The sequence below is a fragment of the Prinia subflava genome, chromosome 8 (assembly GCF_021018805.1).
Source record: "Prinia subflava isolate CZ2003 ecotype Zambia chromosome 8, Cam_Psub_1.2, whole genome shotgun sequence".
Lineage (NCBI taxonomy): Eukaryota > Metazoa > Chordata > Aves > Passeriformes > Cisticolidae > Prinia > Prinia subflava.
The window spans coordinates 31,897,942-31,925,633 of NC_086254.1; positions in this window are offsets into that span (position 1 = coordinate 31,897,942).

Below are 27,692 nucleotides of genomic sequence, written 5' to 3' on the forward strand. Positions count from 1 at the left end.
TTCAGTGCCCTTTCAGAGAATCCCCAGCTCCTTCATCTACCCAGAAACCTCAGCCTTCATTTATTTCAGTAATTGAGATTGTGGGGTGTTTTTGCTACAGAGAGAGACTTAACATAGTCACTGTGTAGATTCCAAAAACAATCAGCAAATACATGGAAGACTGTTTATTCATTTATTTATTTTACCTGGGGAAAAAAATATTTTTTAAAAAAACCAGTCTCAGTATCTTTGGATATTTGAAATGTTGGGGCTAATAGTGTTTTCACTGGAGTAAGTAAAAGATGCACAGATCAACCCCAGAACACCAGACCTTGTTCTCACTTCTTCAGTGGGACAAACATGGGTGTAGTCAAGAGTAAACCAGCCCTCTGAGAGAGGAATGGGATATTCAAAACAGCAGGAAAATGCTTAATTGTTTGTCCAGTATCTTTGGGATGAGCACTGTTCACCCAACAAAGCCACCCCAGCTGCCACCTTGGCTTTTCCTTCTGATTTTTAATTTCCTTTTGATTGCAGGTCTCCTAATGAAAGCCAGAGCAAAAGCCCTGGGACAAGGCTGTCTCACAGCTGGCAGTGCAGCAGAACAAGAGGCTGCCCCAGCCAGGCCAAGCCCTTGGATGTTCAACCCTTTTTCTTCTAAAACCAAATAGTTCACTGTGAACTGTTATGATCTTCCAGGTGTGTGGGATCTGCAGGTGGGCTCAGGTCTTGTTGCCTCCAAGGGAGATAAACTCATTATGTGGTGATCTGGGAGTTACACACAGTCCCTGGTTTGTCTTTCACAAGGGCACAGCTCACACACTGGATCCTCTTTGCCTCCATCCCTCTTCCCTTCCCTGCCTCCTGTGCATTCGCTTGATGTGTGAGAACACTGGTGTGTGCCTGCACACAAACCCAAGGCATGGAGGAATAACCCACTGGACTAACTGTTGGAATACTATTTTCAAAGAGAAAGAGCCCCTCACTCTTGGCTGAAATCAGAAAGAAACCAGAACTCTGAAATAAGGCTGCAGAGCCCTGGTGGAATACCAGGAGTCCTTCAGCCTCTCCAAGATGCTCTGAGTTCAGATCAGTTACTGCAGGTTGGCTTCCAGCTCTGGAGTCTCCATGACCTCTACTTTTATTTTACCTCCTGATTCCCTTTTTTTTCTTGTTTCCACCAATGGTGAGAGCTTTACCTTTCCACCAATGGTGAGAGCTTTACCTTTCCACCCCATGAAGCCCACCCCCAGGAACTCCCCTCTCCATCTGTGACAAACAGAGAGAGGATGTGATGCCAAGAGAGACTTTCTGAGGTAAAAGCACTTTTCTGACCATAATTTGCTGTGGTTCTTCATGGCTTTGGGGGAACTTTCCCTTCAGATGTCTAAACCACGAATTTTCTCTCCTCTGGAAGAACCAGGGGAAGGCAGGTGGTTAAGAATTTTGTGTATATATATATATATATATATATATATATATAGTAGGCAATCTGGGTTAAAAACATTTCACCCAGCCTAGGCTAATATACTTCAGTGTGGCTGAAGTCAGAACAAAACCCATTTTTTTGATTCATGGGCTCAGCGTGCAGGGGAATGGCACAAGACAGACTGTCCCTTTCCCCCTCTTGGCTCATGTCAAACGTGCAGAAGATTTGCACACAAGTAAAAAGGTCGCCTTGAAATGATATGAATCATTCTGAGGGGTTTTGCCCTACCTTGCCTTTTCCAAGTCATCTCTAATTCCTCCTCAAGGTATCACGTGAAAGAAAACCACAACAGACTGTGCCATCGCTTGCTCAAGTTGCTTATTTTTATCCAGCAGTGAATATCTTCACTTCCCTCTTTTCCATAGATTGATGGCTCTCCCAAAATCTCTTTCTGCAACAGAACTCATTCCAAATTTAACCATATCTGCATTGATGGCTTCTTCAAGAATCAAATAAATTATTTGGACTCATTTTTCTCACATGGGGACATTTTTATCAAGAGATCATGGAAAAAGTTCAGTGGAAAAAAGAAAAGTACTTTTACCTCAGAAAGTCTCTCTTGGCATCACAACTGCTCTCACGCCTCTGTTTCCAAAATAAGGCTGTCCTGTCCTGAGCAAAATCAGTCAGTTTACCCTCAGCTTTTTTTCCATTCCATTTTCATACAAATTTAATTGCTTAGAATTTTAGCTGGCAAGGGCTGCATGAAAATTGGTGAAAGTATCAGTAGCTGACCTCCTTTCTTTTCAGAAATATTAAGGTATCCATGTTTCTTGCTCCTTTTTTAATGTTAACAAGAAGCCAGAATAGTTGATTATTTTGTAAAGACATAAAACATTGTCAAATGAAAAATCAGACACAGGAAGAAATGCCAGTGAAAACTGTGTGTGCTACCCCAGCAGGTAATGTGGGCTGTGAGTGCAGTCAGTGATGGGCCAGGGAATGAAGAAGCAGTCCATGAATAAGGGTTTTACAGCCTTAACTGGGAAAGAAGCAAAACCAACCCCAAAATAACACAAACCCAAACAGAAATATGCTGGAGAGAGGAAGATTTCTAACCATGCAGTGATGTTCTCCCAACAGGATGAGGAGCAGCAGAACTTTTCACTTCTTTTCAGCCAGGTCTTGATCCTCATTTAAGCACGCACAGCACATCTGACAGCAACTGCCTGTGAGCTGCCCCCAGCCCTGCATGTCTGTGCTCTTAGTGCAGTCAGTGAAAGGAGAAAACATTGATTTTTTTTCCAATGTGCCTGCTCTGAGCTAACTGGGAAATGTGGAGTGCTGGAATTAAGGCAAGCACTCATTTGTTGTGCAGTTTATTACATTTAAGCGATCTACTACCAAGACTTGACAAATCCCCTGTCCTCCCCCACCCCAAATAGGACACTTTTATCTGCATCCTGGCTCGAGAAGGAGACAAATCTTTTAGATTCTTCAGTCTCTGGTAGAAATCTGGACCTCTGAGCAGCCTGGAACTCCCCAAATGTGTGTTCTTCCTCCAAGACAGGGACAAAGCATGGCCCCTGCTACAAGGGACTGCTCGAGATTTCATGTCAGGCACCCTCCTTTAGTGCAACACCACGCTCTTCCTCTTTTATCTGAGCCCAGAGCAGGTCCAAACTGGAACTTCAAACATACAACCAACAGATGTTGTGAACATCAAGGGCCGCAGGAGGAGATTCAAATCCCATGATCCCAAAAGAGGAACTTGCTTTGTGAAATGCTTTCTTGCATATACCCACAGATACTAGAAATCTCACGAGGACAGCCAGGCTGATAACATTTCCCCTGTTCAGAAGGAGTATTTGCCCAGCCACAACAAATAAGAACATTTTAGTAGCTGTAAATATAAACCAGAGCCCTGCTTCAGCCACACAACTGAAATGCTGCATCTCTGCCCAAGCTGGATCCTGCAGGCACCCTTCCACTCACATTCAGTTCTAGCAGCCATGAAATTTCTTCTCTCACCCAAATTTTGTCTCCCTATACCTGGTAGTTCCACTATGCCCACCCAGGGTTCAGCTCTTGGAGACATCTGCAACACATCAACTAACTTTTTAATTCAAGTTTTTATTACTCACATGGGGCTCACTCTTTTAAGGGAGAGGTGGGGTGGATTTCTTTTTCCCCAGGCTGCCGAAATACACACAAGTATTTCAAATTAAATAAATGAAGCCTGTGGGCTGGGCAGGGATGGAGATTTACAGCTGCAGGGTGTAAAATTGGAATCCCCATCCACGGCCCCGCCGCAGGGCTGCTCCCCTTGCACAACATGCAAAGGAAGGAAGTTGAAAGGAAGCAATTTATGAGTTAGCTCTGAGTAATACAGTGATATGGTTAGCAGTGCAGAGGTAGAAAAGCCTGTATGACAGAGTGAACGTACGTGGGCTTGTAAATCAGTGCTGAACGGGAAACTAAAGTGAGAAGAAGAAATGCTGCCCAGTTCTACCAGGGAGTGTGTGCCTAGGTCACGGGCAAGAGTGGGTGCATAAAATAAAGGGACTAGGGGAAGAAAAGCAGTTTTTTGTATTTTATACCTCCACCTCAAAAGTCACATAAATGGAGAAGCAGTGTTTTCCTTCCCTTCATAATTTCCTCTGAAGGAGGCAACTGCTGCAGAGGAAAATGATTTTCTCCTAAGAGCCAGTCAGAGAAGGATGGGACATATTTAATTATTCAATAGGCAGAGTCCTGATTCAGAGATAATAGAAGGGTTTTATCCTGTAATTTTGCTTATCACTCTCCTTTACTTTTTCACAGTTCTTAATAATGAGCAGCTTCAGATAGAACAAAACACACTCAGCTCCTCTGCTGAGCTTGAATAACATAGCAACTTTTTCTAGAGACCAAAAATATTTAGTGAGTTTTCCCCATGTCATTTGGCACTTGTGTCAAATTAACTTCTTGTCGATAATCAAAGATATCATAAAGCTAAGGGTAAAAGCTGCCTACTCTTCCAATTCTTTTTTTTTAACTGAAAAAGAACAATACCTCTGATGCCTGCTTGAGTTTTGATAATCCATGAAGGTTCAGAAAAGGTTTGGGAAATTTATCAAAACATAAACTTGAGGCTTTTCAGATTTGGTAATCCATATCTAATTTATTCCTTTAGACAGCCCCAGCTACCAATTCCTACACATTTGTTTAAAGGAAGAGGTCTAATAGCAATGCTTCTGTCTCCAAAGATAAAGTCCAGCACTTAGAGAGGTACAAGAAATGTAAATTGAACAGAGAATTTGAAACCATCTGCTGAATTTTTATTTAATTAAGGCCTCATCTGCATTTGAAACACAAATTAAAGTGTGAATTTAAATGAAAAAGAGATTGATGAATAACTTCACGGGCATCTGAGTTCTGGAACAAGAGTGCATTGTCCTTATTTACCTTAATACACTCGGAAATTATGTTATTCAAATTAGAAACACAGACTTCTCTCTTCAAGAACAAGAGCATCTATACTTGGAGTTAATCAGAAACACTCAAGAGCAATAGAGGCAAGACAGTTTATTAGACAAGTTAGCAAGAAATTGTGAAATGAGCTTTGTGCTGCACATGTAACATATTTCATAGAACTTTAGGGAAGTTTCAGTGCACAGCTCTCCCAAACCTCGCACTAATTGTTCTGAGGAAAAGCTTCCCTGGCTGTAAATCTGATGCAATGAATAGAAATAAGGGTTTGTTGTCAAAAAACCCATAAAAATAGCAGGCACAAGTGTAATCATAAGTAGTTTGGGGTTGCATGGGTCCTTTTGATTTTTGTCAGATAGGTTCAATCTGAGCACAGAGAAGCTGGAAAAATTGAACACCCAGGGAGAGTGTAAGGTTGAAATCCCAGTCTAGCTGAGCAGAGCAGATCCAAAAGTCCATCCTGAAACCCAAGACTTCCTGGGATCTCTCCAGCCACAGAACAAAGGATCCATCTCATTCATTGCTGCATAGAGAAAAGGAGTCTTTTACACTTTTCAGAACAGAACTTGCACCCATGCATTGAGAAATCTCTCCTTTAACCTGGCATGAGCTGCAGCACGCCTGAAACTCCCACTGAGCTGCCCATGAAACTGGTGAGACACTGGTTTGCTCTCACAAGCCCCAGTGGTGAAATGCACCCATTTCAAGTCACACTTTTGCCATACTCCGTTTTTGCTGTCATCAACATTTCCCTGACCCCACTGCCCTTCAGAACAGAACCAGCTTCATCATGGTTAAGAGGATCCAAGATGTTCCTCTCAGAATCTTCTACCACAAACCAGTCTAAAGTGATTCATATAAAAGAGGCTCTGGAGACCAGCAGGTACAAATTTTCAGAATGTGAGGCACTCTTTTTTCGTTGATTGTCACAATGGATAAACCCCAGGGTGTTCATCTGACCTGTGCTCGACCACACAGGCTTTGGAACTGATACAGCCTTGCTCAGCTCTGGGGAGCTCAGCTGGTGATTTCAAGGGAAACCTGAAAAGGGAGGCTGAATCTGACCTACACCAGGTTACTAGTCCTGGCCTAAAAAATAAAAACCAAATCCTTCCTTTTTTGGAAAGCCAGAATATCATAACAGCAGTGGGCCTACATCAGGTGTTTCATTACTGCAGGTCATGAGCAAACATATTCCCCTTCCTTTGACAATTGGGTGGACCACCATACATGCTGGAACAGCACTAATATGAAAAATTAAAATTAAAATCTCGACCACACTAATAGTCCCATCAGGGAACAGTGATGAACTCACAGTGTAGATGATAAAAAGAGCAGCTGTAGCAATCTTATACTCATTGCTTGTGTTTACAGCCTTCTGCAGAAAGTAGGAAGCACTGTGCTTCAACACCCAAATACATGTAATTTTCCCCCCCAAATAAACAAACAGATATTTTAAAAATTATTTCTCCCAAAATTATTTCTTCTCAGAGTCAAAACTTAACTCGAAATGCACAGAGCACAGACACAGCAGGTTGCACAGAAGCTTAAAATCCTCCTGTAAGTAAATAAAACCAAATAACTGTAATAAAAAAAAAAGTTAATTCTAGTCTTTTGTTTGTTTCCATTGTAAAATTGCCATGGGACTGAGGAAATATAGTAGCGCTTAATTTTAATAGTTCCATCATTGTAGATTGGCTGGGTATTAATTGTGTTAATGGTGATCATACTGAATTCATTTGGTATTTATTGAGAGACCACCTGTGCACCCATATGGTTTCCATCATTATTTAGGAGTAGTTAATGGACCCATTAGGAGTTAGCAGAAAGATGTGGGCTGGCAGTGCTTCCCGAGAGTGGTAGAAACATTCTGTTGATATCCATTGCATTTTGAGGATTTTCCAAAGTGCTATTTGCTTCCCACCAATTTTCTTTCTCTTTAAATTACATATATTCTCATCTTAGCTTTCGAGAACTCCCGGAAAAATTAACTCATGTTTCCTTGCCTGTAACAAATCTGAGGGGACAACCTTTAGCCTCCTGATTTTGGAAAATATCTCCTTGCATGTTTCCCCCTGGGGGAAGCAGGGCAGGGGAAAGCTTCCAGGGTCTGTGGTGGGTGGGTGCACGGGTGTGCAGGGGGAGAGGCTGAGAGGGGATGGGGAAAAGGGGAAATGCTCACTGGGACTCTTGCCCTGCAGTGTGACAGATTTGCCCACGCAATCCGTAGAGCCAGTTGTGCAAGACCAGAAACCTGTGGTGGGGAGGGGATGGTGGGGGAGTCACATGCAGGGAGTCAGCCTTGACTGTCAGCAGAGGAGAAGGAAGAATGCTTTGGCTGGGTGTGGTGGTAACCAAGGCTGCTGGCTGACCGCAGTGACCTCCTGCTTTGATCCCAGGTCTGAGCAGACACTGCCCGGCCCCGCTGCTGAGCAAACAGGGGCTGGGGCAAAGCATTTCCATTTTTGGTGCCATGACAATGGGCAGATGGAGGAGCATCTGCGTGGCTTCACAGCCATGGGGACAGTCACTTTGTTCCCACTGGAATCCCTGAAGCAGTCTGAAAGTGTTCATTTCCCCAGAAACAGGGAATACAGCACCCCCGCCATGTACTTGAAAAATCCAGCCTCATTTGCTGGGCACATCCCAAACAATGCAAGGCTTATGCAAACTTTGCTGTGTGCCAGTGTCCAGCTGTCAGTCACCTTCAATAACTTCTGAACTTGTTGGCCAATTACAACCAAATTCAATAAAACAGCAAGGTCCCAAAGGTTTTAGGTTTTGTAAAAATGGGGGAAGAGGAGAGAGGAAGGGGAGAGAGCCCAGGCAGTGCCCTAACAGAGTACAAGGAGCTCAGTTTTCTAGTCCTAGACAATAGATACTCGACTCCTCAGGGAAGTTTTTTCTCTCTTACACATATCTGAAAGATTTCCTCCTATGTTTAAAGATTTTTAAAACTCTTTCCTTCTCACAGATATGCTTTTTGAGGGAAGAAACATTGGTGAAGCTCTTCTAGATTTCAAGCAAGCCAGAAGGCCACAAATGGCAAAGAAGCCTAAATTCCCTACTTGTCTTGCTCAGGGTTTTCTTTCAGTAAACAAGGAAGAGGCTGAGCTGTCTTCTATTCTTGCTGGGTAAACAATTAAGTTAACAGTTATTCATCAGTATATTCACTGTGTGAATGAGGCCTGAAACAATAATTTCTGCATATAGGGAATATAATCAGGGTTTTTATGGCATGACTCTGGTGATTATTCATACTTACATTCACAACCTGATGCTGATAAATGGGGCTGTGTTCTCATAACCACACCTTTGGTATTTAAGAAGTCACTTTTCTGTAGCTTAGGAAGCCAGGTCAGATTTCAGTGCACCTCTTGACAAGGACACCTTCCTTCTCTAAACTCTGTTATTTGGGCTGTTTTCTTAACCAGCTACTTATAAAATAGATACCTCTGCATTAGCATTTTCACAATCCCCTTTTGAAGGAAATCTCCCAAATCTCTTAATTTACTATGCTTATATTCAAAATGCACAACAGCCTTGAAATGTACAACTGACACTGTTTAGGGGGAAATTACAACCAAAAGTGGTGCATTCAAAGGACTTCAACTACTAATAAGCTCTCAGTCCAGTGCACTGGGTTACATCTACTGCAAGATATTCCCCAAATATGTGGAACAGGGAGGTCAACCAGCAGTTCAACCCACAGACTCTCCCCCATCACGTTGCTCCTCCAGCATGGCTGTGTTTGTGCCCATGCCAGCTCTCTGTGGAGAGCAGAGCATGAGTACAGAATGGGGAATTGTCCTCCACAAGTTTCTTAAGAGCTCAAGATATTACAAGGTTATTTTTCATGTTTTAAGAAAACTCAGTTCAAATTTTTTCAATCTGCTGCTTAAAAATCGAGCAGCGCTTTTTTGCTATTTGCTCTGTTTATGGGTGATATGGTAAAATGGTAGCAGCTTGGAATTTCATAGTGCTGAGAAGGAGGGAGAATTTGACGGCTTCACAGCAAAATCTAACATCTGTCCAGGCTTCTGAGCCCTCAGCATGGCTGTGCCACATCAAATCCACTCATAGGTGGTTCCTCATTGGGCTGGTGTGAAGCAAGTTATGGCTTCAGCTCCTGCCCTGAAAGATTCTGCCTGAAAGAGAGGAGACCCCAATTGCCACCCTGCTGATAAAACCTTGGGGAAAACTAAATGACAGCTCCATAAGAGCTGAAGCACCTTTGTGCCTGGGAGAGGTCAAGGTAGGATCTTAAAAAATAAGGGCAATCCTGAACTAACACACTGGGTGAAAAGAGGTCTGCAGAAACATGCAAGTGTTTTCTGGTAATTTTGGTAAAAAACTGAATATGCTCAGGCCAAAGGCTGGGGCTTGTCTGGTTGTTAGAGAATTTAGTGGTATCTTTCTGAAATGGGAGAATTTGAAAGCAAAATGTTTTTTGCCATAAATTGCCTTTGATTCTTCAGATTTTCTTCAGTGATACACCCCTACCTTCCTTTCTCTGCCACATTTTCCTCTCAGCCTGTCTCACCAGCCTCTTAATAATGCTTTCTTCTTTATGCTTTCAAACTTTTTCTAGTCACTTTATATAAAGTGACCTAAATCACAAACCTTTTTAATTACAATATTTTCATGCTTGCATTTTTTCAATATCACAATAACTCTCCTTTATATTTTTCAATTTTTCCCTATTTACATCTTCTCTCATCTAATTCTAGCACTCCTGCTATTGTTTAGTCTACTGTCTTTACTTTTCCTATCCACTTTGCAAAAATACAATATTAAAAATGTTGGAGTTGTTTTGCATTGGAAAGTTTAGCTTCTCTGTGGCTCCATATAAGTGAAACTCCTCTGTGCTGTTCCAGTGCCACAAAAATGTTGCCAAATTTCCACAGGGCACTCCTGTTCATCTGTACAGAGCTGTGCTTGGTTCTGCTAGCCCTGGCCTAGATGTTCCAGAGCAGGAGAGGTTTTAGGGAATTACTGCTCAGTGTGGGTTTTTTTCAAGTTTTCATTTTCTTACCTCCCTCTCTAGTGTGATGAATCTGTGCATGAGGGCTTTAAAACCTGCAGCCACAGTGGGACCATTTCACTGCCTGGTACTTGAAATCCCTCCCTCATCCCACAGCTGAGGCTGCACTTGAGATCCAAAACCCCTCCATGCCTTATCTACTGCTTTATTCTGTAACACAGCACTGGGAAGGACTGGAAACAAAGCAAGTTGAAACTCTTTGCTTTTAAAAGGGTTTAAAATCCTCTTGTAATATCCCTTTTAAGCTAAGATGAGCAAACAGTGGATCCTCCAAAAATCCCTACTGAAATAGTTCTCAAGCAGTTCCATAAGGTACAGATCCATCACATTTTTCCTACAAATCTGTGAGTCCACTCCATAGCTAGCACTTTCCAGTGTGATTTTGGGGTGTAAATACAATAATGCAACAGAGGATCCTGTACAAAGCTTGAGGAACTGCAGGTAAGATGCATGGAACCAGGAAAGGAGTTCCCATCAGCCTTTGATCCTTAACCTGTGTATGATGACTCTACAGAAACTCTCCCCTAAACCTAAATATCTCTTTATTTGTTTATATATTTTAATGGACTTCCACCCTTCCTTCCCTGGGGCACAATCTGTGTGGCAAAAATACTGTGAGATCTGCTCTGTCCCCCACCTTTTGGCTCCCAGGGAACTGAAGAACTGTGAGAAAGTCTGATCTGATGTTATTTCAGCCCCACAAACACCTCCCTGAGTGACTCAAAGGGCTTGCAAAAAGTTAAAAAAAAGAAAAAAAAGTAAAGACAAGTACCTGGAATAGAAATACAAGTCCCCAGAGCCACACACACACTGTAGTTTGTCAGAGCAGGATGAATGACAACCCAAGCCCTCTTGGTGGTGTGCAGTGTCTCTGAAAGGTTCTCTGGGTGATTTGCCAAGTTTAACACCATGCTCAAGGGGAAGTGGAAGGAGGTCTATTGTTCCTTTTCCCCAGTTGTACTCAGCTGCCTGTGGCTCCTCTTCTTCCCTGAGACCTCAGCAGAGACTGCTCCAGACCTCAGGCTCCCAAGGCAGTGAAGCTCCACAGCTTCAGAGCTGGATGCAGCATTGTCCCTCCGTCCTCTGTGCCTGCAGGCTGAAGGATGGCAGGAGTTTCACTGTGTGCTGCCCTGAGTGAACACTGGGATCACCTACACCTAACCTTAACCCAGCTGCTGCCAACACAACTGCTGCCACTGCTGACTCCATCCCACCCACCCCAGGGAATGTCTCCTCTGCCCCCACCAGGGGTGTGACTGTGCAGGAAAAGTCATTTTGGGCAAAACTTGTGTTCCAGCCTCAGGGGAGATACAACCACTGTGTCTCCTTCCCCTTGCACTGGAGTGGGGCTTCCAGCAGACCCTGTGGGAGCCCATCACTGCTGATTATGGTGCACACGACTTTTATTGCTCTGTGTGGGAGGCCACAGGTATTATTTTCTGTGGCTGTGTAAACCACTGCATATTAACTATAAACTCTCGGTCATCTGCAAGGGATGTTATGCTCCCTTCATTCATTATCTTATTTTTAGACTTCATTCTCTTAAAAGACTTAATCTTTACTTATTTTCCCTTTTTCTAGACATGAACGTGTGAATCACACACACAGTGAGGATTCAAGAATCTTCTGACACAAGAACCCCTGGTTCTAAAGCAAGGGGTATCCAAGGTTATGGAATTGAGATCTTACACTCTGTGGCACAGCAGATCTCAGCCAGTGAGTCCAGTTTAGGATAATACTGAAAACCTGACCTTGGTTTTACCCGTGCAGCGTCAATGCCTCAGTACAAACCAGGAGTTATTTACAGTGGTGCCCTGGGAGGGACGGGATCTACTGGGACTTTTTGGCTGCCAGTGATGCAAAAGGACTGTGTGGGTAGGAAACAGCATGCCTGGACCACTGGGCTGTAGGTCATAATACCCAAGATACTACTGTCATTTTGGTTGTGCCCATTTGCCCTTTAAAACCCTTTAACCTCCTTGTCTCTCCATCCAGCTTCTGTCTGTCCAGCTGGCCTGGGCACAGCTTGGCTGCAGTGATTTTATCATCCATACTGACCTGGGTGATCTCTAAAATGAAAAGGCTGATCAGACAGAAGTGAATGTGGAAGACAACATGTATTTTTGGGGAGGAAAAACCTTTTGGAGAAAGGCTGTAAAGCCACATCTCAAATTCACTGAGTTTCCAAATAATTTAGGCCCAGATTTTAAGCTCAAGCACATCTGGAGCAAGTACTGCTCCAAACATGTGGTACATGTCCTAGAAGAAACTCTTTTAAACTAAATAGTTATGAAAAACCCCAAGCAACCCTCTGGCTTTTCCACAGAAGCAAGGCAGGGCTGCCACCAAACTTGGTGCCGACAACTTTGGAAGCCCCAAACAGAGTTACATAATAATGACAAGTATCAAACAAACTGAAGAAAACAAGGGGAGGGGGGAATGCTGCTCTCCTTTTCCCTGTTCTGTCCATCTCTTTTCCTGGCCCACCCCTGTGTAAATGACTCCAATAAACATGAGAAGACCAGCTTGCCAGCAGCTGGCACGTTGGACCTGGGCAGGTGCCAGCCATGGGGCTTACACTGGTTTGGACACATTGTTTTTTTTAAATATATAAAGCAAATCTGTGCCAGTCTGAATGGCTGATGAGCCACTGAAACCAAGATATGCAAAGGCAGCTTCACTTAGCATGCACTCTGCATGTTCTCCAGATCCTGTGTCCCCTCCCGTGCCAGGCTGACTCCTCTGATGAGGTTCTTAAGCAACTTTATTCCAGTTACAGAGAGCCTGAGTCCTTCTTCCAGTCATCTCGAAATTTTCAGCTGACTATGGAGACCAGTTTTTGTCATAGGTTTTTCAGGCAAAAGGAGATGTGTCATTTGGCTTTCAGTGCCCCAGCCATGAAGATTTCTCTGTGCAATAAGAAATCAATTAGATTTTTCTATGCAATTAGACACAGAAATATGCCATTTTCTTATTTATGTCTGTGATTTATTTTGTGGAGCATCTCCTTAGTGAAATGACAGCTGATGCTTCATAAAAAGAGAAAAAATTACAGTTTCTGACCTAAAGAAGTTCCCAGTGAGATGCTTGTGGTGAATGTTTGAAAGCAATAAGGGCTGAGAAGAAGAAAGTCTCTATAACCAGTTGTGTAGTGGTGAGAATCCTTCAGGAAAAAAGGTCCCATGTGGGTCAGAAGTGCAGAGGCTGAGGCAGGTGGGTATCACCACCCAGAGGGGCACAGCTGTGTGAATCCCTCTGCCTGACCCTGTTATCAGGTGTTTCATGGGGAACCAGGGCCCAGATCCTCAGCACTCCATATCTTGGAGTCACACTGACACAAATGTCACTTTTCTGCTTTTCTGACCCCCCAAAAGTCTTTGAGCATCTGCCCTGTGCAGGCAGGCATTCAGCCATGTCTGAAAAGGAGACTCTTCAGGAAAACAAAGTGTTTTCCTGTGCCTTAACTCGAGCTGGAAAATGGAGCACAGACTCCAACTCACAGACTAAACACCAGGACATATTATTGCTCCTTTTGTCTTAGGACTCACATCAGCGACAGGGAATGGAAAAAACGTGTGAATAGGGTCATTTCCAAGTTATGTGATTCACTCTGATAGGATGTTGCATTTCTTTGTCTCTCTTCAAGGAATCACGTGGAACAAAACCACAACAGGCTGCTGACTTGCTGTGGGGTGGGGGGGTTGGGTGGAGGGAAGGAATAAAAGTGCCTCTTATTTTAGAAAATAATTAACGTGCTTATCTTCTTCCAGGTGTCTCCAAGGCCTGTGGAGGTTTGGCAGGATTCTCACCAAGGAGAACTTCTGCCCACAGCTCTGCCCCATTATCTCCCTCACACATAACAGGGCTGGAGGCTTGTGGTGGAGTGACCTCAGCATGGTTGCGAAAGCAGTTTGCTTGCTTTATTCTCCCCACACGTGATTCCATAAGAAACACCACTCCGTGCCTGGTGATTTCTCCTTAACTCTTTCCTCTCAGAGGGAAAGCACTGGATAAACTCTGCTATGTGCCCCTCTATCTGTGGAACTCATGCTGGGCAATTCCTGGCATTTGCCCACTTCAGTGCCCTCCAGGGTGGAGAGTTTCTGGCCCAGGAGGGCAGAACTCCTGGAGAGCAGTGCATGGCTGTGCCATGTGTTGGAGCTTTTGTTGGACACACTAAAGACATCTGGACTCCAGATAAGGTGCTGTGCACAGGCAGAGCCCAGCACTGACCTCGTGGTGCCTGTTTGCCAGCCCAGAACACTCTGGCTCCTCTAAAACTGTGTGATGGACATCTGAGTCCTCTGCTCCGGGTGCAGGAAGGGAGCAACAGAGTTTTGGATAAAACAGATTTTTTCTTTCTGTAGAAAACTGAAATCCTGGGAGGGCATAAAGTGGAGAAGTCCTGTTCTCTTTAAAATTCTCTATCAAGTTTATGCTTTCTTCTTACAACACTGCTTTTCCCCTCCTGCTTTCTTTGAATAGAGATACTGAGGCAAGGAGTTGTCCTCTCTCTCCCTGAGCACTCTTTGCTAGTGGGAAAAAGCAGACCAACTAAACTTTGTCACCACCCAGGCTCTGGACAGAGGGGTGAAGATCTTGTAAAACTGTCTTCCTGCATGTTTGCAAAGCACTTAGGGGTCTGATTGTATTACTGCTGCTGATGATAAATATTGTTAATAATGAAAGCAGGAAGGAACTGTTTACTGGGTGCTGCATGAGAAAGGCAAAGTTGGCTACAGCTGCTCCCAAATGTGTGGAAATCGGGACAAGGAACTGTGTGTGCAGGGTGGTGTTGAGAAGAGATTGGTTCTGAATTACGAATGGGGGTGTAAGAGAGCAATCCTTGATGTGTTTGTTCCTGGTTTGATGTAAAACCTCTCTCACACAGAGACCCAGTCCTGTTGTGGAGTCCCCAGGCAGCAGGGGTGCAGTGAGTGGGTGCCACAGGGCGAGGCAGGCTCACATCTGACACTGCAGGCAGCACAATGAACCTCCCCACTGCTGTGCAGGGGAGCTTTGCTCAGTTAATTAGGTCTCCCCAGTGTTCTGGAATAAAGATGTTCCCTGAGTGACAAGTTCAGACAGGAGACTCCCAGCAGCAAGCCAGTAGTGTCAGTAAGAAGATGGGAGCACAGTAACTCCTCCCTGTGCAGGAAGGAAGTATTCCTGCTGTGTAATGATGGAGGTGGTCATATTTCATGAAGAGTCCTCATTTAAACATGTTAAAACTTGTTGGTTGAATCCTGGATGAAGTCCAGGTGTTTCAGAGGGCTAAACCATCACCCCTCCAAGATGCCCTGCTCATGGGTGGGTGCTGGGCACACGGAGGGGTCCTGGAGGCCACGAGAGCTCTGCAATCCCAGGTGCCACCGTGACCTCCACTGCTGAGCCAGGCCCTCGCTGGCTGCCAAACCTGTGTGGTGATTGCTCAGTGTGGACACCTCGTCAGCTGTGAGGCCTTCTGACTCACTCACACTTAGAACCTGGGTGACAGTTTGGTTTGAATTAGCCGTGGGCTGAAGCCAAAATCCTGAACTTCCTCAGATTTTGGGAAGGCTTCAGTCTGGATCTGAGCTTAGCACATGGCTGTAACTTACTCAAAGACTGGAGCCAAACCCTGGATCAGAACGTTCCCAGACTATGGGGAAGCTCACAACCCATCTTTGATGCTGGGATCATCATGAGGATGAAATACTGCCCTTATTTTAGGGTACTCCTTGCTCTCTTCCATAGTTGCATTTTTAGCCCTGCAATTGTACCATTTCAGTTCTTACAATGAGATTAAAGAAGAAAAAGAAAAGATGAGTTTGTGTTTATTTCAACTAAAAAACCATATTGCTTTCAATTTGCCTGTTGGATAGACAAGAGGCATTTTGGCTTCAGAGCCTGACAGTTGTGCCTCATTAAAAAAAAATTTGGGATGGAATACTCTTGCCCCAGCCAGCCATACCACCAGCACCACCAGCACCTTCCAGTGCCTTCCAGTGCAGGAGTTACGAATGCAGCACAGCAGGAGCTCCTTGGGCGTGCTCCCCCTGAGCTCACCCTGACAGGAATCCTTCGAGGAAAAGGAAAGGGCTGAAGAGTAACAAAATTCCACTTTCAAGCTGCTCAGAAGACACAGTGTGAACAAGCAGCCCCCGGAAGGCGAGATCCTGCAGTCTGCTGCTGCGGGGTGCCGGGGAGCGCCGGGGACGGGGTAAGGGGAGGAGGAGCGCTGCCCCAGGAGGTGCTGGGTGTGCTGGGTGTGCTGGGAGACCTCAGCTAGCTCTGATTCCCGGTGTGCCAGGGGCTGTCCCCAAAACCTGCCAGCAGATTTAGGTGACGGTGCAGAGCAGAGCTGCTCCTCTACGGCAGCAGGTGTTGTGGTGTCCAGGCTTCAGAGCAAGGACTAGAGAAGGCTCTCTTTCGAATGGATCTCAGAAACCTTTATTCCCCAAGAGGGGGGCACGACAAGGAGCCAAGAACAAAGCCCGTGCCCGCTCTTAAACCTGAGGGGGATGTGGTGATTTGTTGGAATGGCATGCAAAACAACACGGAGGCAGGAGGTCTGCAGTGCAGAGCTGCTCCCCAAAAAGAGGGCGAGCCTGTTTATTTCATCCATTTCTATACATTAGTGGGTCTGGTTATGGATTGACTTCTGGGGCTACTACCCCTTCACCCCACTGGTCAGAGCAGCTGTCAACCAATATTATTTTCAGGCTAGAAATATGTAGACAAAGGACAATGAACAAAAACATGAAAGCTTGTTTATGTTCCGAAGTGTGAGAACCTGAAAAACTGACTCTTAATGTTGTACAGAAGCTAAAGATCTGACTCCATCTTATGAACAAGTAGAAGGCTTTAAAAAAACTCAGAAAAATCAGGGCAACAGTGATTGGCCCCAGGACAGATGGAGTTTTCCATAGCATAGGGCAGGGTCGGGGGAAGGATGGACAGCTGACCCAAGCTTCCAGGAAGAGGGCAGGGGTAGGAGAGGTAGACAAAGAGACAAAGGGAGAGACTTGCCTGGATGGCACCTAACCCATACAGCAGGGGGAAAGAGGGAGGAACCACTGAGATACAGAACTCAAAACAGCTTAACCAGAACCCAGCACCACACCTGGGAAGGTGTGGAAGGCATGGAGCTGCCTGCCACACTGCGGGAGGGGAGCCTCAGCCCGACAGAAGGCTCCAGCACGCCGTGCCGCTGGCCCCGGGTTTGCACACTTCACTTGACACCTCTCCCTTGTCCTACAGATGTTGTGCTGCGTTTGGGATGGAGCCTCCCACGGTACAGCTGTTTGAACACATGTGCATTTTCCACTCAGCAAACCGCAAGAATAAGGCAGCGGGGTTACAACGTTTGGATCCTAGGGCTAGAATGAGAGAAGCAGGAGAGGTGTTTCTTTGGGAAATCTCCGTAGTTGCTCCTGTAGTTTCTCTCTTTCCGATTTTATTCACTGAATGTTCTGCACTCAGGCCATGGGGAAGGTAAGGTCTGATTGATATTGCAAGTGACAACTGAGGCCTTGAAATCCTTTCTTCAGTTCATCTTCAGGAGGTGATAAGCCCAGAGTGTTTTGCTAGTTCTAGAGAAGTATTTTACCTTTTATTTGCATAAATGCACTTTATTCCAGTTCCTGTTACTTGGGAATAAATTAGAGTCTGCCCCAATAAAGGAGTTTAGAGAGGAATTATCGCATATGCTCAGAAGAGAAATATTTTATAATATTCTTTTCCCTTTGCCATAATAGAATATGAGAAGAGATGGTCATATCCCACCAAGAGTCTCACAAAACCATTGAAAGCCTTTTCTTCTATCAATAAACTACAGAAGTTGGGGAGACTCATGTGAATGATTTAATAAAGCAAAGTGAGCCCCAAAATGGGCTTCTTAAGGACCATGAGATCTCAGGCATCCTTATTCTCTCATTGCCAAGGGCATCTATTGCAGGTACCTTCAATTATTTGACTCCTGATTTACGTCAGTTGGTTTAAGGCGAATTGCACTTTTTTTCCTCTGATCAACATCTGCTTTTTTGAAAAACAGATGTGCACAAATCAATCTGATTAATGTGCTTGATTCTGCAATTACTGCAGGATAAATCAGCAGGGCACTAAAATCAACCTGGTGTCAAATTCATGCTCCTACACCTTCAGCATCCAGCCTGTCTTGACTTAGGTCTTTGCTCTAGGAAACTTCTTTAGATACAAGAGGGCCAGAGTAAAATCTTCAGTGTCAGGACATGCCAAAAGGCTCAGTGCCAAGAACATTTCAGATGATCTGATGTAGAGTTATCAATAAAGGGGCTTCAATGAAAAAATTCAGTGCCTTTAAGATGGCTGCAAATTATCTTGTGTGCTAACAGGCCAGAAATATCCCTTTTTCATTTAGTTACATGAGCATCTTAGATATTACTTTAAGATGTCAAGGCAAAATAGAAATATATATATAAATATAAATTTAAAAATATGTATATATATCATATATATAATATAAAATATAGACTGATGGGGGATACAGCTTTTTTAAAGTGATGAGGGATGCAATGGATTATCTGGTGGAGAATCAGTCTCCATGCTTTGTAAACCAGCTGGAAGTCCCAGCACATGTTGCTATTTTCTTTGAAGGTCTTGTTGCTATAGAGCCAACACAGAAATTAAAATTAAGGAAGTTCTCTTCACAGATTGATTTATGACTGATTTTGTTCATGTGAGGGGAAAGGTGAGTGGGAAGATCCACATGGATCCTCTGCTGGTGCTGGGTGCTGTTAACACTACCCTGTGCTGTGAAAAACCTTTCACACAGGGGTTGAGGAGTGAAGCCCATTTTGTACCCCTGCCTTCCATCTCCTCCTGTGGTGGGAGCTGGGATCCCCTCCCCAGCCCAGGACAGCTGATGGTCCCAGGGGCAGCAGCCACTTGTTGTAGGTCTGGTGCTGGTGTTGATTGTTACTTGACCTTGGTATTTGTGTGAGTGGGAGCAATTCATATGAAGGAAAAATGAGAAAGAATTTTCCCCCTTATTCATTCTGTCACAGCTGCCTTTCGTCTCCTGCAATGTGGGTCCTGCCATCAAAATTCCAATCCACATCCAAACTTGCATTTTCCCCAAATCTCAAAGTGGTTTAAGCTGGAATCCATCACCTTTTTTTTCCCCCCAGCTGAAACCTAGTAAATATGCTCTATAAAAAATGAGTTTGGCCAACATCTGGAGGCAGATAAAAATCTTCATAGCTACTGTTCCACAGTCTTGGGATCATTAGTACAGCAGAACATCTATACAGAATATTTATCTCAAGTATGTAATAAAATGAAAGCTACTGCACCAAATTCAGAGCAACCTCTGATGAAAAGAAATGCCTCACATCAGCATCAAGCTGGAGCTTTTCTTGCCAGAGAGAATCTTTTCTCTAGCCAAAGCACAGAAACTTGTAGTTACAGAAACTTAACACTAAACACAGGGGGCAAATTTATTGTTTTAATTGTGATATTTCATCACTGGTTTGTTTAATGTCTCTTTCCCCTTTTTTCTTTTAATCAGCTCCCCCTCTCCTTGGGATGGTTTATCGCTTGTAAATTATTTGTCACATCGTTGTAATTCTATCCAGATCCTTAACTTTCTAATCATGCATCTTTTATGGGGTCTCTTTTAAAGAAGCACTATAATTACTTGCCAAGGGTCCCTGTAAATTTTATCAGGCTGTAAAATATTATACTTTAATTATTTGAAAAAAAAAATTGGAAATGTTCCCTCTGAAAGGCTGCACGATCAATATTGCAAGGAGCAAGGCACCTTCTGCAGTCCTGTGCTGGTTCCTGCCGTACACCTCAGAAACCTTCAAAACTCTTCCTCTTCATTCAGTGGCATGGAAAAGTATTCATGGAGAAACTGGTCTTTGATTAAGAGGAAGAAAGTGCTTATTGTATATTTCAGCTGTTGTAAAATACACGAAGAGGATGGCAAGGATGCTCTCCCAGTCTCTTTGTAGGAGTTACAGGGACTCCACTCCCAGTTCAGTGACAGAGCTGTGCAGTTCAGAGCAGAGCAGAAATGAAGAATAAACTGCAGATGCACAAATGAGTTGAATCCTCCTCATAGGAAATGAAACCATTTTAGAGCAAAGATTTTCTGTTTCTATGCAGAGTTTGAAACTTTCATCTTGCTGATTTGCTTAATTTCGTTAGTAGCAAATATAGAAATACTAATAACATTTCTACAATAATTTTCTATTATCAGTAGGCATTTGTGATTCATTTCTGTGATCCTTTATTTCACAAACTAGCAACTTGCATGATGCAGTGTTCTAAAAAATTAGGTACTTGACAGTGACCTAAAGTGGTTTCTGGAGCAAAGTTTCCCATGCACTATTAAAATAAAAAAAGGTTTGCAGTCTGTTTCAGGCTGGATGTGCATAAGGTGTGGAATTATATCTTGTACTCTTCACCAGCACTTTAATTAAGTGTGCACATAGCTCGTGCCCATTTCTGGTAAGTTTGCATTTCTTTAGATTGCTGAGCTGAAATATGAGCGAGTTAAATGATTTGGTCAAGGAGCATGGTGAGCAAAGTAAAATATAGATCTCACCTCGGCTGCTTGCTCCTGGGGAACACTAGGGGAGGTTTTAAGAGGAATGACATACTGCTTTATCTGTACAATTCCTCTTATCCTATGAGAACCTCTTATCCTGTCTGTTCAGTGGCTTTCCAGGTTTTATCCTGGGAATATCACCATTATTACCCTCTAAAGAGCAGCAGATAAGACTCACCAGCACTTTGACAGCTGGAGCTGTGAGATCCATGCGTGCTGAACAGACAGTCCTGCTCTTTCCCAGGTTTTCTGTAAATAATGACTAAAAGTACTTTTCCTAAAACCCTTTCTGTAAAAGCACAGCACTGCTAGTAAATTGCCATGTTATGCACAGCAGCAGATCTTGCAGCAGGCTCTGGCCTGGGTGTCAGTGGCATTGGCAAACATCCCATTTGAATGTGGAGAGTGCTCTGTGCACCATCCCACCCTGCAGGGGACACACTCTGTGCACAGAGCTGTCACAGGTGAGTCCTGAGAGGGCCAGTGCCCTGCCACACCTCAGCATCCAGGACATCAAACAGGAAATGTCTTTCATTCACCACTCAGGCCAAGTCCTGCAAAGATTTTTAATGATAGTTCATGAATGACATAGACCTTGATATTTATTTACAGAGGTTGTTGACCATCAGAAACCATTCAATAAATATCTCTTGTAAACCACACAATAATACAAAGTAAATACAAAGCTGGCTCAAGCTACTCTATGTTGTTGCTATTTTTAATAGCTGGATGCTGGCAGAAGGCAGTGGTAAGAGTGTTTAAACATAGAGATAGCTATGGATGCTTCAATTATTCATTTCAAGCCAAGGTTTCAACTGAAGTAACCTTTCTACCTGTAGGAAGGTTGTCCACAACGAGGTCTGTGTTTGTTCCCTATCCCTTCCCTATTGATACAGGCAAATAAAGACACTGAAAAGCAGAAAATATATCAGCTAGCAATTAACAAGACATGCTGCAGATGTTTGAAAATCAGTATAAAACTAATTTCCACGGCCTGACATCTGGTCCTACAAGGGCCCCTGGGGACTTCTCTGCTGCTGTGTCAGCTCAGGGGTCAGGGTCATGCTCCCCAAACCCTTCAGCTGTTTACCTTGCTGCTGTGGAAGTTTACACCCCTGCTCCTGCAGGGAGCCAGCTGTCTCCTCAGCTGGAAACTCAAGCACCGGGTTTTTATTCCTTCGGAGCTGCCCCATCAGGCAGGGAGAGTGTGAACTGAAATGAGAGTGTTTCAGCTGAACTGAAACGGGTTTAAATCTGGAGATTAAAAAAACCGTGGGGAAAGAAAGGAAAAAAAAAAAAAAAAAAAACAAACCAGCAAAACAAAACAAACCAGCACAGCCAGAGCTGTTGTGCATCCTGAAGGACAGGGAGCAAGTGATGGAAATAGTTGGCTTTTTGGAGCCTGCACTGCCTGCAACCAGCATCACCCCTGTTCCCCAGTTAACACCAGCCACTCCACAGGCACTCCAGCATCGCTCTTCTATTCCCCACTCCGACCAGCTGCCTCCCTTGGATTCCTCCCGCTGGGGGCCAGCATTACAGCCCCTCCTGCATTCCCGGGTTCCCGGTTTCTCCGGGGCCGGGCGCTGCGGGCTGGGAGCGCGGCTCCGGCGGGGGCAGCGCCGGGGCTGCTGCGGGGCAGGCAGGCAGCGGAACGGAACAGGCTCCGGGCTCGGGGGGGACACGGCATCCTGCGGGCTGCCCCGCAGCCACACAGCAGCTCTGCCGAGCAGCGAGACACTGCTGGCATGTCAGCTTCGCAGCCAGGGATCTGGGGACTTGCTCCTTCCCCCTGGCACTTAGATGGTGTCTGTCACAAGCAAGGCTTTCTTTGGAGGAAACAGGGAAAAGGAATTAAGTAAAAGAGCAGAAGTAAATTCTGGTGGTTTTTTGCTGATTTATGGCTTGCACATTTCAACAACTACTCTGTAAGTGGTTTACAAACTGTAATAGTTTCTGGGAGTTTAATGATCAGTATCTATAATACTGAGAAATGACAGTAAAATAAAGCATGTCCTCAAATTGTATTGCTATAGGCACACAAAATGGAGTCTTACAAGATATAGATTAGTAAAAAAGCTATAACTGCTTTTCTTTCCCCCCTTTTTCCCCCATACATGACTATAAAAGCATCCTAACTTCTGTTCTAAAAAGAACTGTATCCCACAGTGTCCCCTCTATTGGATCTCCTCTACAGAATAATGATCTTATTATTTTCCAGTACAGAAATATTAAAAAAAATAAACCAATTTAAAACAAAAAAGGGCAATTTATACTGGACTGAACACCAAAAGATTCTCTTAACAGTGATAACCTAACATGTGTTAGGGTCACAGTCCCCCATGTGTCACCTCAGCCTGATGTACAGCATTCAGAAACACCAAGTGCACAGCCTGAGCATGTGGAATTATTACATGTAATCACAAAATGCTAATTGGTTACTAAGGCAAGCTGTATCAGATGAAATGGAAAACAAACCAGAAGCTGTTTCTCCAAGGCTTTTAAAGATAAAAGCGTGGCTAAGCTTGGGTAGTTAGAACCAATAACACTCAGATATTCTCTTTGATCCCGTATTCCTGCATGTCCATTATGAAACCATCAATATTGTGTGGAGGTTGGAGGGAAGGTGTAGGCTCTCTGAGGACTGGCCAAGTGCTACCTTTGCACCTCTCCCAGCTCCTCTTTATGATATTTCTCTCCTTCAGTTATTCTGGTACCACAAACAGGGGCAGCTCACATCCAACTCAAGGCAGGGAGGGGAAAAGGAAGGAGAGATGTTTGGTGAGGAGGACACTGCCACGGTCCAGGCCAGACTTCCTGGCTGGGGGTTTCCTGGAACACTCCACCTCTAAGTACTGTATTTGCCTCAGGCAACTTCCCTCCACATAATGGCAAAGAGAAACACTAAATCCACAGATACACACATTGACTGGGAATTCAGTGAATGCAAAAATCATTCCATCTCTGGGCCTTAAACTGTACAGAAGTTATTAGGAGGACAAAGCACTGAAACAACAGCAGTGAAGTCTCCCACCATCTGACCTTGACAGCCTGGAATGGGTGGGAACTTTCTTCATTTTTCAGGGGAGGTGAGTGTTGTACGCGTGTGTAGATTTTTCCCTTAGATATCTATCAGTTTCAAAAGTTTAAGAAAGTATCAGTAATGCCTAGCAAATGATTCACATAAAAAGGTCACAAGATTATCTGCCAGGCTAGGAGTATGGAGGAGGTAAGAGCCCACAGGAGGTGTGAAATTATCCCATGATTAAAAGTTTTAAACACAGAAAAACATCTAAAAATTTGTTGGAAATATTAGACTGTGGACAAAATGTTTATGAATGGAGTTCAGAATTCTTTTTACCAGACCCTAAAATCAATAAGGTGAGGCAATTAGCTGACAGAGGTGCATCTAATTTGTGTGATGTCATTGACTCCTTCTGCCTTTCTGAAAACAGCAGTTTGTGCCATGGAGAGGCTGCAGCACCTCCCAGCTTCCATGGTGCCAACCCTGCCTTTCTTAGGACAAGGAAACCCCTATCTGAAGACGATGTTGGGTAAAGAAAAGTGGCACAGATGGTGAAAGTCCCATAAAGAGACTCCCAGTGGCCTGCTCCCTTCTCTCAGGGCAAGCCTGGCCTCAGGAATGAGATACCAAATCTCAGGTGCCTCATGCACCTGGCAGCAGGTACTGGTGGTTTTGGGGTCCCACAGACTCTGAGGGGACCCTGCTCTTGGGTAGGTCTGAGCTTCCAGAGCCTGATTTCCCAAAGAGCAGCCCCTGGCTGGTGCAAACAGCCCTGGAGCTGTGGAGGAGCAGAGCTGAGTGTGCTGTTGCCATAGCAGGGGAAGGGGATCTATGGAAACCCCTGAAAGGGCATCGCTCCAGGCAGTCTCCAAACAGCAGGACCACAGACAGTACCAGGGCACTTACAAGGCACGCTGTGAAGCCAGGATAATTTCAATCCATTTAGCAAAGTGCTCCCAGTCCTCGTTTCAGAGCAGGTTAAAGGAAAATAGAGTAAGTATTGAACAAACAAAGTTGATCTGTACCTGCAGCACTTTATTCAAGAAAAAACTAGAACTGTCTGACTGTTGTCAGCTCTTGGATTTTTATTTTCCTCTCCAGCAAATTGCCTTTTTCTTTTATTTTCTTTTCTTTTTTTAATTCTTGTTTGTTTGTTTGAAAGGCTGCTGCTGTGTGATGGTGAACTGCTCTTACACAGGCTCACTAACCCAAAAGGCACAGGTGAAAATCATGGCATAGTCAATACTTTATGGCAATGGCAGACACTCTGGTAACATGATATATATCCGTGAGTAATCACACCCTATTCTCCTCACTTAGGGTGGAAAAGTGCCCTTGAAAATTGCTTACTCTCCCAGTAAAACATACAGGATTTGTACTCTAAGGGACAACACAGAAGTCCAATGAATCACTGAAATCAGGAAAAAAACAAGTAAGGTTCTTTGAATTTGTCCTTTCCCAAGCAGAGATTGAAGACTGAGTTCTTAATTTTTTTCTTGCTGTTGCATTATGCTGTGTCCTTGGAAATATCAACAAGTCTAGCTAAATTTGTTCTCGAGACTTGCAAACAGGATGAATTTTACTTTTGAACCTAATACATTTATCAATCTGTTTTTGTCTTCAGCCACTTACATTATCATAGTAGTCAAAAGCATTATGACACATCTGACCAGAAATGTTCTGTTGAATACATCATGAGGGGACCCCAATTGCTTGCAAAGATGGCAAATCCTTTGTTTTCTCAAGAAAGTGCTCATTGCTCATTTTCCAGGCATTTTGGGACAAGATCATCTTTCATGTTCTCTTTTCTGGGGAATTCCTTACTGGATATAAATAACTCAAATCACTCAAATGACTTCCAGTAGTCTTAGTGAAGGTTTTTCTCTGGTGTAGAAACCTAACTGGTTATGCAAGTTCTGTAGGGATAATTTCAAGCTGCCTGCTAGAGGCAATTCTCATCCACTGCTCTCTCCAAGGATGTTTGAGATTGTCGAAGAATTATTGTGTTTCAAGGCCAAGAGGGGTCATTTTGATCACTGATTCTGGATTCTTACATTTTAGTCTCCTTAAACCTAGGGTTCAGGTTGGCTAAGCTGTTGAGAGCAGTGGACACACTGCCCACTGTGGTTGAGGGTGTGTGGACAAGGATTTGCCTGGCATCAGGTAACCTCAGCTTGATCAGCTCAGAGTCTCCAGTATATTTGCAGAGCAAGTCTTGAACTTCTTATTCAAGGGGGAAGGTGCTTTAAAAGTGTCCTGCCCTTGTGTTTGTCCCAGTGTGTAACACAGCTCTGCACACCTCACAGCCTTTTGTTTTTTGGGTGCCTGTTTTTGTGCTGTCCCAGAACCAGCGATGAGTGGAGGCAGCAGAAGACCTGTCTCAGTCTCAGGGGAGGTGCAAGAGCTGTAACCTCCTCCTGAGGGAACCCAGAGGGATTCAGGAAGGGTGACTGGGTGTGAGGTGAGCATTAGGTGAACCTTGCAGAGATCTAAAAGAGTGAGCAAGCTCAGAGCAAAAGGTCTGAAGATGAAGAATGCTTTTTCTTCAATTCCAGCAGGGATTAAGATTAAATTCTCTAGGAGCTGCAGTCCAGGCTGGACAGAGGCTTTGTTCTCTACACTGTGTTCTCAAGACTGATAAATAATTGTCTACCCTTGAGGCTAGAGGGAGGAAAGAGCCCAGACTCCATGCAATGGGTCCTTGGCTCTTAGGTCACTGGTGGAAGTTTGTGCAGTCCCATACAACCAGAGAAATGACTGTGCTGTCTGTAATGCTGTTATATGGGACAATCAGTGCTTCCAGGCAAACTTTATTGGAAGACAGTTTAACAATTATCAGAAAATAAAATGCAAACTGCAGTAAGGCCAGCTATACAGAGCTTCTTTTTCTATCAACTTGAATATTCTGCAGCTCTTTAGATCAATAAAGAGAAAATGTAAAACACATGCTTCTTGCAAATGTTGCTGATTCAAAAAAAACCTTCTACATCTATTTCAGGCTTGTGTGTGAAACACATTAGAAGACATCAGACACAATTTCCAAATTTTGTGAATGCTATTCAGTATTTCAAGTGATCTACAGGGAGACCAAGGGCAGCTTTCAAGAACATCCAGGCCCGTGAGTAGTATTGAGCTAAGAAATGATCTTTTTTTTTTTTTTTTGTAGGGATGAATTTCTCAGGCTGGCCAAAAATGAAGATGCAATCCCAGATTGGAGGGAAAGCTCTCTCTCTCTTCCCTCCCCATTTCTCCAGAGCAAAGATTTGAAAATTGCACTTGGAAGGCATTCAATCAAGCAGACGGTCAGCTGTGCTCACATACATTTGGATCAGGTTTTTAGAGCCATGCCAGAACATACCTTATGCAAAATTAGTAAAAACAATAACACCAGAGCAGAGGAATAACACAGCAAACCATACAGACACGTCAGGCACAACCAGGCATTGGGTGAAAGGCCAACATCATTTAGCAACTCACAAGTTCATAAATGGTAGATTTACAGAAATTTAATCCCCTTCTACTCATCAGGGGATTTCACTAGAGACCAGAAATAGCTAATTGGGAATAGGAGCAATGTATTTAAAAACAATGAAACACACTTCAGAAAATGCTTTTGAATCCTTCAAAAAGTAAAAGCACAAATTAAAAAAACATGTTTTTCTAAGAAGCAGCCGCAGGTTTACAGGGTGGGAATTGGCTAACTTCTGAGAGTGTGTGCTGTGTGTCTGGCCACTGGTTGGCAAATGCAGACCTTTACACTATAAAAACTGTTTCGGTAACACTTTGAAATACTTGTCCAATCATGTTGAGTTCACTTGGGATTCATTATAATATCATTAGATGGGATTATATCATTTGGTTTAATGTCAATTGCATTTCCATACTGTGTCCAGTGGTTTTATGATGTGGACAAATATTCCACCAAGGACTAGGCTGAGGCCATCACATTTAAATTCTTTTCCTGAGTCACAGTTGGCAGAAATCCTCATCTCAAGACATCCAGGCTGCAAAACCCTCCTTGGAAGCAAAGGGGAGATCAAATACAGTTTTTATGCTGTTCCGACAGCTGCTCCAGTGGTGCTTTTGTTCTTGAGTTTGCTGAACCCACCTTAGTGCTGGAGTCAAATACAAAATGCATTGCTGGAGTCTCCTTTCATCCTGACTGGAA